We start from the raw sequence: 11,790 nt of genomic DNA, 5'->3' as shown, positions 1-11,790 counted from the left end.
TGGACCTGATCTCCTGGTTGTCCTGCATATGCCACACAATGACATTCAGAATGATCATCTCCATGACCTTCCCTGGTACAGAGGTCAGGTTGACAGGCCTGGAGTTCCTCAGGTTGTTCTTCTGACCCTTCTTGTAGATGGGCATCACAGTTGCCAATTTCCAGTCAACTGGGACTTATCCATTTAACCAGGACTGCTGGTAATTGATTGAAAGTGGTTTGGCAAGCTCTTTCACTAGCCTCTTAATTGTTCTGAGGTGTCTCTTTCTAAAGAATATAAAATTATGCCTTATATACTTGTGGAGAATCATAAAAATTGGGATAGGTGGAACCTGAAATTCATCAGACTTTATGGGATTTGGTAGCTGAATGGTAAATGACTGGATTCTCATTCACTGCATGCATTCTAGCCTTGTACGGGACTCAGAAAAAAGAGACTCAGAAATAATTTAATGATGTTTTGAAGACAGGCTTTTATTAGTGTTTTCCACCATAATTTGCATAGACATCTTATTGCCCTCGAGATGCCTCCAAAGTCTTCAAGACAGTATGCAGGTGCTGCAAGCTGTGTATTCAGGCTTTACTGCAGGCACAAGGTGGTTACAAATAACAAGAAATGTGCTCAGATATCATGTTTCATTTGAAAGGAAAAATTTAGGCCTGAAAATAAAGTTCTGTTCTCAATTTCTTTGATAGTCCAGTCTTACTTACTTCATTCAGTAATGAAGTATAGCTGTAAAAGCACAACAGTTTGACATCAGCCAGTTTTGGTTTTTTACAGGTGAGTTCAGGCATATTTTCTCCCAGAGAAGTTCCTTAATGTCATATGCAACCTTTTCTCTTTTCCTGGTTCCAAAGATGATATTGTCTGTAAAAGAGGACAATAAGTATTTGTTAAACAGAATTGAAAATGTAGATAACTGCAGAACATTTAATATATAAACTATTTATATTTAATTTGCATTTTCACCAAATGTACAGACACATGTTTATTCAGCTAAGAAATATTTAAACTGACCTCTATTTTTTTTCTTAAAAAAGAGAAATATTTTTCAATACTTTGTATGCCAATGAGTAAGTGAGATCGATTGAACTTGTCATCAATTAAATTCCATTAAAATAAAGATATTTCATATTGATACATCCTCTTTCTTTGTTTTCAAGCATCATAGCCTTGCTATGATTCCTTTCAAAGGGAATGGAAACTTTCTGGTTTGAAATGGATGGTGAAACTACATTTAAAGTTTTCTCCCTAGATAAAATTGGCTTCTTCCCAGTTCTCCTGCACTGTAAGGCTGCCAGGTAGGCTCCCTCCTGTGTAAGCAGTGTAATCCCTGTGCCACAGCAGGTAATACATCCTCGGCTACAACCTCTCCTCTGTGCCTGGAGTATCTCTGCTGAGAAGGGTTTGCAGCTCAGGAGCAGCAACCAGTGTGTGAGCTGAATACTAAAGCTCTTGTGAGGGATCAATAGACAAGGGATGTTCTTATTGTGATTCAGAAATCTCCTCTACCTGGGCACACACCTGCTGTATTAGAGAAACTTCATGTCCTCAGCAGCCTTTCTGAACTGACATGGGCTTTTTGGTACTGCAGGACTCTGCTGTCTGTCAGTGCTAATGACTGGGTGGTCGAGCAGCTCAGTAATGGCATTTTCTCTCAGCCAAGTATTAAATTATTAAACTGTTTATGTAAACTTCTTTAGGGTTTGAATGTCTCTTTTTTCCTGTTCTTCATTTATGTTTATTCAAACCCTCACTCAGAGAGTTTCCTAATGCGTTAAGTTGATGTTTCTTCATCTCTTCCCTCTCTCTGATTATTTGCAGCTACAGCCAGAAGCTGATGGCATAAAACTGCTTATGTTGTCATCTGAAGCATAAGTGAGATATATAGCGTACACTCTTCAACTAAAAAAAAATTGGGTTTTGTTCCATTGGGATCCTATACAGCATTCAGATTCAATCTACTTGCTTGCCATATGGACAAACCCTGTTTAAAGAGATGCCATCTGTCGAGCTATATGCAGACATGTGCTCATACTTTCTATTTTAGGAATTTTCTCCCAATTTTTAATGTTGTTTTTCTTTTGGCGTTGGATCGGTCACCTGACCAGTTGTAGTGGGTTTTATAAATTAGTCAGATGCTGGGTATGTTTCACCAGCAATCCTGCGGCATGCTGATGGCAGAAACCCTTGTCTGAAGCCTGCTGCACTTGGCTCCTGGCAATGCTGGGAGGGCTGTGGGGCCTGTGCCCTGGGCTGTTCCCTCCAGGGGGGTCTCCACCAACACACACTGCTGCTGGCACCCACACACCTCGGGTGCTGGGACGTGCTGCTGCCACGATGGCAAACAGATCTCCTGACTTAGGTGAGCCAGGAGAAGACCAGATTAATGGTCTAGGTTCAGAATTTGTTGTGAGTATTATGGAGGCGGACCAGTTCCTAAAATAAAATTTTAAAAAGTGACCATGAGTGATCCACAGCATGGATCAGTTCTGTGTCCTGAAGACACAAGGCATAACACTCAATATTGAGTTTTCCCTTGAATAAAAGCCAGCACTGATCTCTACTGTGAACCTCCCAATTATTTCAAAAGGAGCTGATATTTTACCTGTTATTTCATCAAAACTCACCAGAAAAAAATACTGGCCTCCTGCTGTTTTAAAAATATCATTCAACTGAGCTCCCAGATGTCCCATGACAGAATTTCTATTAAACTGCAGGCTGAGCAGGACTTCTTAACACAGTTTAGGACCACCTTTCTTGCTTTTTCATGTTGTTATTTTTGGAAAATAGGCTGTCAAGTGGGACATGTCATTTTCTCAGTCAGTCTTAGAGGAGGCAGTCAATGGAACAATTGATGATCACAACACAAATTCAAAGATAATTAAATGTTAAGGGAAAGGATTTTACTTGATAGACATGTTTTGCTACCATCAGCACAAAGACAAAAGACAGGATATCTGTGTAAAGAAAGAAAGGTTGGAGGGAGACAGTAGCATGACAAAAATCTCTAGGAACAAACATTTACAGTCAGCAAGAATGGCAACCCATTCAAAAACCTTCAGTCAGATTTCTTCAGTGAGAAGAAACAAATAAACAAATGAAAAAGATAAAAGCACATTAATACTTCTCTCTAATCGTAAATTGTCTGAAAGCATGCATACTGCAATGAATTTTACATTGTTTGATTCTGAATACATTCAAATTATCTGGGGGACAGCAATTCTTCTAGAATGATGATGGGTCAGCATCAGGATATCAGTTATTCTTTTGGATGAACATGGGTTTTTGGATGGAGTCACTGAGATATTTAGGAATCTACATGGATCAGGAACAAAATACCCAAAGGGAAGCTTAAATGCCACAATACGCTTATGATCTCTTGAATATTGATGACTTTCTGCCCACCCTAAATTGGGTAAAATCTTTGGATGATCTATCAACTTGAATATTACTAGAAAAAAGAAAACCAGCAATATGTTCTTTATTTTGTATTTCATGTCTATGATTTCTCAGACTCTTTGAATGAATTTTTTTCTGTACAAATATTTGGACTTTTCATCCATCAATCTATAATTTTGAAGCATTTTAAGAAGTTAAACAATTTCTTAATAATGCTGGAGGTTTTCTGTAATATAGGGGGAAAAAAAGAAAATTATGTGCAAGTGCATATATTGACTTTGCTTCATTCTCTTTTAAATGCTTGTGTTTTCAGTGTCATGTTAAATCTTTCAAAAGCATATAAACCAGAGATCTAGGATTATGGTGTTTATATGTTTTGAGAAACATGTCTTATCATCTTTATACAAAAAATTCCAAGAGAGATCATTTATGCCACTAAAAATACAGAAACTTTGTGCTTAGTTCTGATATGTAACATGGTTTCAAAATATTACCAGCAAAGAAGATTGTGGTGTCATATTTCTGAGAGTAAAAGTAGCAAGACACTGACAAATGTTACACACAGCTCCATAAATTAAAACATGATAATTTTGTCCTGCTATAATAATGAGGAAGATGAGTAGAAATAAATGGATGATTAATAATCAATTTCCTTAAACTTGAGAGATCTCAGGGAGGCACTTAAGTTTCCACTCATTGCCAACTGCAACTGGAGTCACGGGCAGTGCAGAGAAACAAAGGTGTGCACACACTGGGTGACCATGGGTCCTGTCACCCACCAACCTGGCATGGACACAGGGACAGGCTTCCCACTGATAGAAGAGGCTACCTGACCCTAAAGGATTCTGTATTCCCCTTTCAGGGACACATCTGGTATTCTTATGATTGATTAGGATGGAGCTTTGTAAAGCACATTTGGGGCTCATTTGCCTTATCTGTATATCTTCACCCCAGTGCAGTAACTCTGTGTAGATACCTCCTCATAATTACATATCTGAAATCTTTCAAGTAAATTAACACGTTTCCAAAACATTCCACAATGTGAACATTTGCAGGCTGCAGAAGGACAGTTCCCTAGATGACAGGGAGTTCATAGAGAAGAGATTAATGCATTTTAGTCTTAAAACATGCTCCTGCATTCTCTGCTCTTTTGAGATTTCCCTACCTGTTGCCATGGTTTCCAGTGACAGTTACATCTCTGTCTTCTATTTCTCTTTTTCAAGTATATCTTTTTGAAGACAGGTTTATAGTTCCTTTTTCTGGCCAGTCCTGTGGGGTCCAGAGAGTCTCTGGGACTCCTCTCCAGACACACTTAGCTAATAAAATTTTATCCTAATGAGGCTTCTGCACGCAACAGTGTCTATATTTTTAACAGTGGCTATATTTTTAACAGTGGCTATATTTTTAGCACTGTTGGTCATGCTGTAATACATTGCTGAAAAACAAAATTTCACATCAGGACAGCTCCGTCTGAAGCAGAATGAAAACTTCATTGGCCATTGCCAAAACCATGCACCTATCCTGGGCCCAGCATTCTACTTCCCTCCCTTGTCATGGAATCCAGGAAAACCAGCATAGAACAGAATGGTTTCTACCCCCTTCAAATTACTTCATCTTGTATCACTCATTATAAATTTACAGTGAGTCAAATGATCTTTTTTTGCCTTAAGAATTTTCTGCATTAATTTCACAAAGAATTAGGCAAGATGAATATCAAGGTTTATTGGCAGAGAAAGCTCAGCCTAGGAATTCTCACTGAACAGATAATAAATCTTCCTGCTCATCAGGATGATCTCAAATTCCCTATAGTTACAAGCATTCACTATAAGCAAGGTCAAATATAGCTGACTCTCTTTGCCACTTTCTTTCTTGAAAAACATTATAAATTAGAAATTGGATTGAAAGTCTCATAAAGATGTTATTTACCTGTTGACAGGGGGCCTAGCTATATTGAATTCAGAAATTAGTACTAGAGAAATCACACCAGCTAGAAACTCACAGCAGACATATTTCTTTTCCTATTTTAAAAATATATGAATGAGAGAATAAAAATTATCTATATGGAAATAACAAAAAGGTGCGGTGAAAAAAAGCTAAACTGCTGTTGATCCACATAATGTGCATTCCTACATCAGTTTCCTGTTCAGGACACCAAAGTATAACATCTATTCAAGGGCAGATTCATTTACAACTTTAAATGGGATGTTTTACAGAAGCTACGAGGTACAAATAGACACGGTTAGTTATCAAAAAGACAGGAAAATGGAAAAGGTAGTGATGAGGTCAGAACTTGTTGTGAAGACCACATCTCTTCAAGTGTAAATACATTTTAAAAAGGGTCTATAAACTAATGGTTTGAGATCAAACTTTCAAAAAGGCAAAAATATTTATCTGATATGTTCACACTTAAAACTGATTTCAGATGTACATAGGGATCCGCTGTGCAGCTGAAATTACTCATTTACACCCAAAGATTTTAAAGCCCTGGGGGTGAGGCCACAACTTCATCTGAGTTCATCACTAGAGTGAATGAGGAGGGCTGTAGTCTTCTGAACTAATAGACATTTGAATAGGCCAAAGGAACAGAGAATAAAAACAGAGAAAAAAATCACACATGCCTGTCAAAAGCAGGCATTTTTTCAGGGCATGTTAACTTATCTGGTGGAGAGGATATGTTTGATTGACAGGACTGAAAGAAGGCTGAAGTGTTGCTGACACTTTTTGCACTCAAACATCTGTATTAAATTACATTTTTCTCTCTTTTTGTCAACAAGCTGGCAGGGTGCACACAACATGTCAGCTCTGTAACACCAGCACCGCTGTTGGAAAAGCCCAGTACGAGTGCTTGTTTCTGTGAATAGATGTCTCTAACAAGAGAAAATATAACCAGTGGTGAAGAGAATCAACAGGTGATGTGTGTCAAAATTATACTTAGGCCTTATAATGCACAATTTCTGGCTCTGTCTAGATATTAGCTGGCAGGGAGGTATATCCACAGCCTCAGTCACAGACGCCTGCACTCCCAGAACCAGGAATCCCATTCCCACAATGTTTTCAAGCAGGCGCTCGTTCCCTGCCGCCTGGCTGGTTAATGATGGAAACAGCACACACACCATATGTTTGCTGAGGCACTCCAGAATAGCTGTGTTGGTCCTGGCCTAAAACAAGGAATGAAAAGCCATGGCAGAAATGCAAAAGAGCCACCCAAAAGTTTGTTTTGAATACCTTCTTTGTACCTGACAGCGCTCGGTGAACACTCTCTGCAAGGTGCTCCTGTTCTCAAAACATCATACCATGGTTAACACTCAAGAGAAAGTCAGCACAAGGGGTTTTGCTCAATCTCAGTGAGAAAAGGATAAAGAAGACTCACAAGGAATGCAGCCCTGCCAGTATGGTGGGAGTCCTAGTAGAAAGTGGAATAGGCACAGCTGAGAGAAGGTTACAGCTTTTGCCATGTAACCATCATGACTGCCGAGGAGGAGACTTCTGTGACAACGACCAAGAAGGCCACTGCATCTTGTTTCTGAACAGAAAACCTGCTCTGCCCTCGATGGCAGAGAGGATTAAAAGGATGGCCTGAGATAAATGGTCTGTCAGGCAGAATATTTTAAACAGAAGCTTTTTTCCTGATGAAGTGGTATATACACTCACCATGACATGTTTTTAATACATGTCAGTACTGACAGCCTTTCATTTAGGAAAGAAATGCAATGATATAGAAAAGACCAGTTTTAACATTTTTGAGTAGCTGTTTTAAAGTAAAAATTATTATAATATTTCTTGAAAAGATGAAATCAGAAATTAAATGTTTTGTCTCCCCAAATCGAAACCAAAAATCCAGTTGATTTATTACAGTTTTTGAAAAGGCTGTTGCTCTTCTGTTACTCCAGAGCAAGTGAAAAATCAGAAAACTAGAATTTTGAATGTAAAATACATTCCAAATTCAATTATTCATCTTACAATGCAAATCTGACAGTCACTTGAGTTCGTGCATACATTAGCATAGGTTTTCACATATTCTGCACATACATCTGGAAATATTTTGATATTGCCAAAGCTGTTTCACCTTCTCATAGACTATTCTAATCTTCCCTCATGAAATATCTGGGAAAAGGAAATATTGTCATTATCTGAATTTTAGATATCTCTCCCATGTATTAGGTAACATATGTGGAATTTTACTGTATTTTTCAAAGCAACATTTTACACTTGAATTATTTTTTTCTTTTTCTTCCCTAGGAAAGGCACATGAAGTTAATTTATAATAATAAAGGTAAATGTTTCTTTGGTGGGTTAGCCTTGGCTAACACCCAAGCACCCACCAGATGCTTGCTCACACCACCCCCTTGGTGATGTGGGGGAGAAAATAAGAAGAAGCAAAAAATCTCAGAAGTTAAAAGACAGGGAGTTCACTTACCAGTTACTGTCAAAACAGACTCCACTTTGGGAAAATTAACTGAAATATTCCAAGAAAAAAAAAATCAAAAAACAAACCACCAAACCCCAAAATATAATTGGTAATTCTAGTAATGGAAAACAAAAATGCAAACATTTAAAAACCACTTTTCTGTCCCCTTTTCTCAGACTTAGGTTCTCTCCACCCTCCTCTCCATTGCTGCAGCCCTGCATCACAGGGCTGGGTTATTTTGGTCAGTACACAGCACTTGCTTTCTCTGTTCCCTCCTTCTCATATTTTTCCTTTGCTGCAGTATGGATCCTTCATGGGCTGCAAGGGATATCTGCTCTGGCACCTGGAGCATCTCCTCCTCCTCCTGCTCATATGATGTTTTGTGTTCTCTCTGCTTTTTCTCACAATTTTGCTCCTTCCTCCTCTCCCTGTGGTGTTCTGCCCATTTTTAGACATGTTTTTCCAGAGGAACCAACAGCTTGGCCATGTTTTGCCAGGATGTCTGTTGGAGCCTGTAGGGATGGGCTGTAGCCCCTGATCTCTCCTCACAGAGGCCACCTCTGCAGCCCCCCCACTTTGACACTAACACCCAGTAGAGTGACTCATTTCAGTCTGAGCTGTCACATTAATGAGATTCAGCTCACTTAACTTTCACCATTTAGAGGTTTGACTACAAAAGATATTTTTCTTTATAATAAGGATGACATCGTCACAGAAAAATCCACCCCATCTTTCTGTTCATTTCATCCTTTGGAGGTTTCTGTATCTTGAAATGAGGGAACCACAGATGCCACACCTTTCTTCAGTATTGGTTGAGATTAATCCACTCCCTCAGCACAGCTAATTATCCAAACTCTCCTTCTCACCAGGAGAGAACATATAAAGAGCAGTTCTGGACTCCAAAGATGGGAATTGTCTCATTTCAGCTGGGGAATTATCTTATTTTTAGTGACCAAAAGCTCAGACACATAGTGAAGGCTTGTCATCTGATCTCCTCTACAGTTGATGGAGGAGAGTCAGGCACCTTGAAAGGTACTTTAACCCCCTGCCTTTAGATGGAAGGCATGACCTTCCTGAAGTATGAACCCTTTCCCTTGTCTGTAGAGGGGATCTTGGTGACTGAGATGACTAAAGACCTCTTTTTCAGATATGTCATCCTTAAATTTCAAGACCATATGCTGAAATTATTGTGCAGTTCTCGTTCTAGATCAGTCTTCGTAGTTTATCTGAATGTTGTTATTAACAGAAGAGTCTGATAGGTGAAGAAGAAAAGCATTTAGTAGAAACCAAATTAGAAATGGAAAACCAGCTAAAGAGCTGGTATTCTTCAGGTTGTAGGCTCACAGCAAGCCATCATGTCCTTCTACAAGAAATATAGATGAGAGCAGCCACTCTTCAAACCACTGAACAAAAAAACCTCATCCTGGAGAACTAGAATAATTTACAAACAGTAACTCTGTCTTTCCTTAATCACTAGTCTTTACATGTAACAGCAAAATTGATTTGGTGCTCTAGAATTTAGATATTCTATCATTCTCTTGTAATCAGTTGGATATGTCTGACTAATGCTTGAATCCCAAAATAGAATTATTGGTGTGTATCTGCGACAAAAGCACCTGGAAGACCTTTGCAAGGGATGCTCTACTAAATAAGATACCAAATCTGTAGCTGAGGCTCTTTCTTCCTCTACACAGATATTCTACCATCATATTTAATAACCTACCTAGAGTTTTGATGAGGAAGTGTGTTAAATACTCCATAGTTTTCTTGTCAGTGAACATTAAGGCCCTCTGTTGTGTTAGCCCAATACCTGATGACACAGCTTTCACACTCTCAGAACAAAGTGTCAAGTTGCCCCAATTTCAATTATAGTTGATAATGATAAATGGCAAAGTACTTGTTACCAAATGTTCCTTCTGAAGAGACAAATCCACAAAGCCTGACATCCCAATGTCTGCTCAGTTAATTTTCACTTTTCTCTGTATGTCAAGGGAAGTTTCCATGAACTGGTTTTCAACATGTTTATTTATACTGTATGTTGAACAATGTATTATTTTTGATAAAGTTTCTGTTATTCCCCCCAGGATTTAATACCACACTTCATAAATTCTGTCTCTTATAATTAGCAAGAGCTACAATTTTCACAACTCAATTTTTTTTCACTTTTCTCTATGCACAAATACTCTCCTACCTGTAAGATACAGCAGTGTTTTTCCTATTGCTCTATAAATATCTGTCTCACTACACATCTGAGTAATATAATATGTTTAAACTCTAAGATCACACAGCAACTCTGGCTAATGAAGTTTTGATGTTTCTGCTCTGCTGTTATACTAATCAAAGGTGAAGAAGAATATTTTAAACAATAAAAAACCTGAAAACTATTTCAGAAGGTGTGAAATTTCTAAAGGTTTGTGCAATTTCTGTCCTGCAAATCATTCCTTGGACTCTCCTGTGGTTGATACTGGGTGCACCAGGAGGTGAAATTAGTGTTCATTCCCTCATAGGTACCCGCTTCTGAAAAAAGCATACAGGCTCCACTCCATTTAAAAATATCTTCTATTCCACAGCCAAAGAATGTGTCATTTCTCAAAATCTTGGCTTATGCATTTGTTTTCTCAGGTTATGTAAAACACTGCTCCCTACACAGTGCCCAGGATGGTTCCTGTGCCTTGGTGCACCGGGCCTGCCAGTGACCAGCAGGGCTGTACAAATCATGGGTGGAAACATAGTGAATGGGTTTCTTCCCCATCAGATTCTCTGTCTACCAGCGACCTGCAGGACTGTAAAAATGAAATTTGGACCAGTGACTGCTTTTTTCCTTCTTTTCTCGTGATGGTTCTCCCTCTTGACTCACTCCATGGTTACAGTTAGATGCACAATCTCTTTTTACTTCTTATTACACAGCATTTCTGTAGGCTGATAAACAGCTGCTGGATATTTTCTATGCCAAAAAAGATCACAGCAGTGATGGGGAGAGTGTAATTCTTAAAAAATAAATGAGACATTATGTAAATAAAACACTTTTAAAGCCTCCAGGCTGCAAGGTGCTATCCAAATAAGTATCACCCACACCCTCATGCGCTGCTAAAAAAAATCAGGGTTAAGTGTCAGTTTAGATGTGCATTTCAATGAGGGTTAATAGTTCCACAATAAATGACTCATGCAAAAGCATTTGTTTGGGGGCAAGGCAAGAAACACATGAATTTCATCTCCAAGAGAGATGTGTTTGGGCGCATTATTTTGAACATAGGCCTGATGCTTGAGCAAAAGGACTTAGAAATTGTCTGTATGATTGAAAAACACATTCAAGCAGCTTAAAGTGATTTTTCTGAAATAATTTTTCCAAAATACAATTTAAATAAGGTGGCAAAAATTGTAGTTCTTTTTAGAAGATGAGGCATAGGATCCAGTATTTTTCCTTTGAACCCGCATGCAGTTAAATCTTTCAACTTTCCTTTTTTCTTTTTGGTTCTCATTGAATGGCCTTCTCATTCTTGTGTAAGGATTTTACTTTTTTGATGCTTGTAAACACTATATATTTCAATAGTAAGCGGTGAGGCAGGCAGAACAGAATATCAGTGTTGCACAAGAATGAGGCAGCAATGACTGCCCCCCTTTGAAAATAATTTCGCAGTATCAATGCCATGTGAGAATTTAGAGGCATATCCTGGAAACACAGGCCAAGGGGTAAAATATTTTTATGTATGTGGCTGTTGGTCTTGTTTGTTAGATGCCAACAATATGAGCAGTTTGAAGGCACAATGAAAAAACCCCATACTCTGAAGACCTGGTAAGAGGAGATGCAGTCAGGAGGAGAATCCAAGTGCTGGGTGTCAGCTGAATAAAAACTGCAAAAAAGGCCTTTACTTCCTTTTCTGTTTTGACTAAAACAAGCAGGTTATCATGATGATGGAAGGCTTAAATGTACCTAATAATTTACAAAAATATGTCTATGGTACTTTTGAAGGGCTTTGATA

At 38.5% G+C, this 11,790-nt stretch overlaps 1 long non-coding RNA gene across 2 annotated transcripts; it reads right to left on the bottom strand.

Annotated features, from left to right (window-relative positions):
• Positions 1 to 455: 455 nt before the first annotated feature.
• LOC143694140 (uncharacterized) lies at positions 456 to 9,906 on the bottom strand. Of its 2 annotated transcripts, none has more exons than XR_013182410.1 (2): positions 7,820 to 9,906; positions 456 to 6,269 (listed from the first exon to the last, which is right to left on the bottom strand). It is a non-coding gene; the product is annotated as an uncharacterized LOC143694140 (long non-coding RNA). The 2 variants fall into 2 exon arrangements; XR_013182411.1 differs by having other exon boundaries at positions 456 to 867.
• Positions 9,907 to 11,790: the final 1,884 nt, after the last annotated feature.

This window comes from Agelaius phoeniceus, chromosome 5, assembly GCF_051311805.1.
Source record: "Agelaius phoeniceus isolate bAgePho1 chromosome 5, bAgePho1.hap1, whole genome shotgun sequence".
Taxonomy (NCBI): domain Eukaryota; kingdom Metazoa; phylum Chordata; class Aves; order Passeriformes; family Icteridae; genus Agelaius; species Agelaius phoeniceus.
Note: the sequence above shows the minus strand (reverse complement) of the source record. Positions and strands in the feature narration are given on the sequence as shown.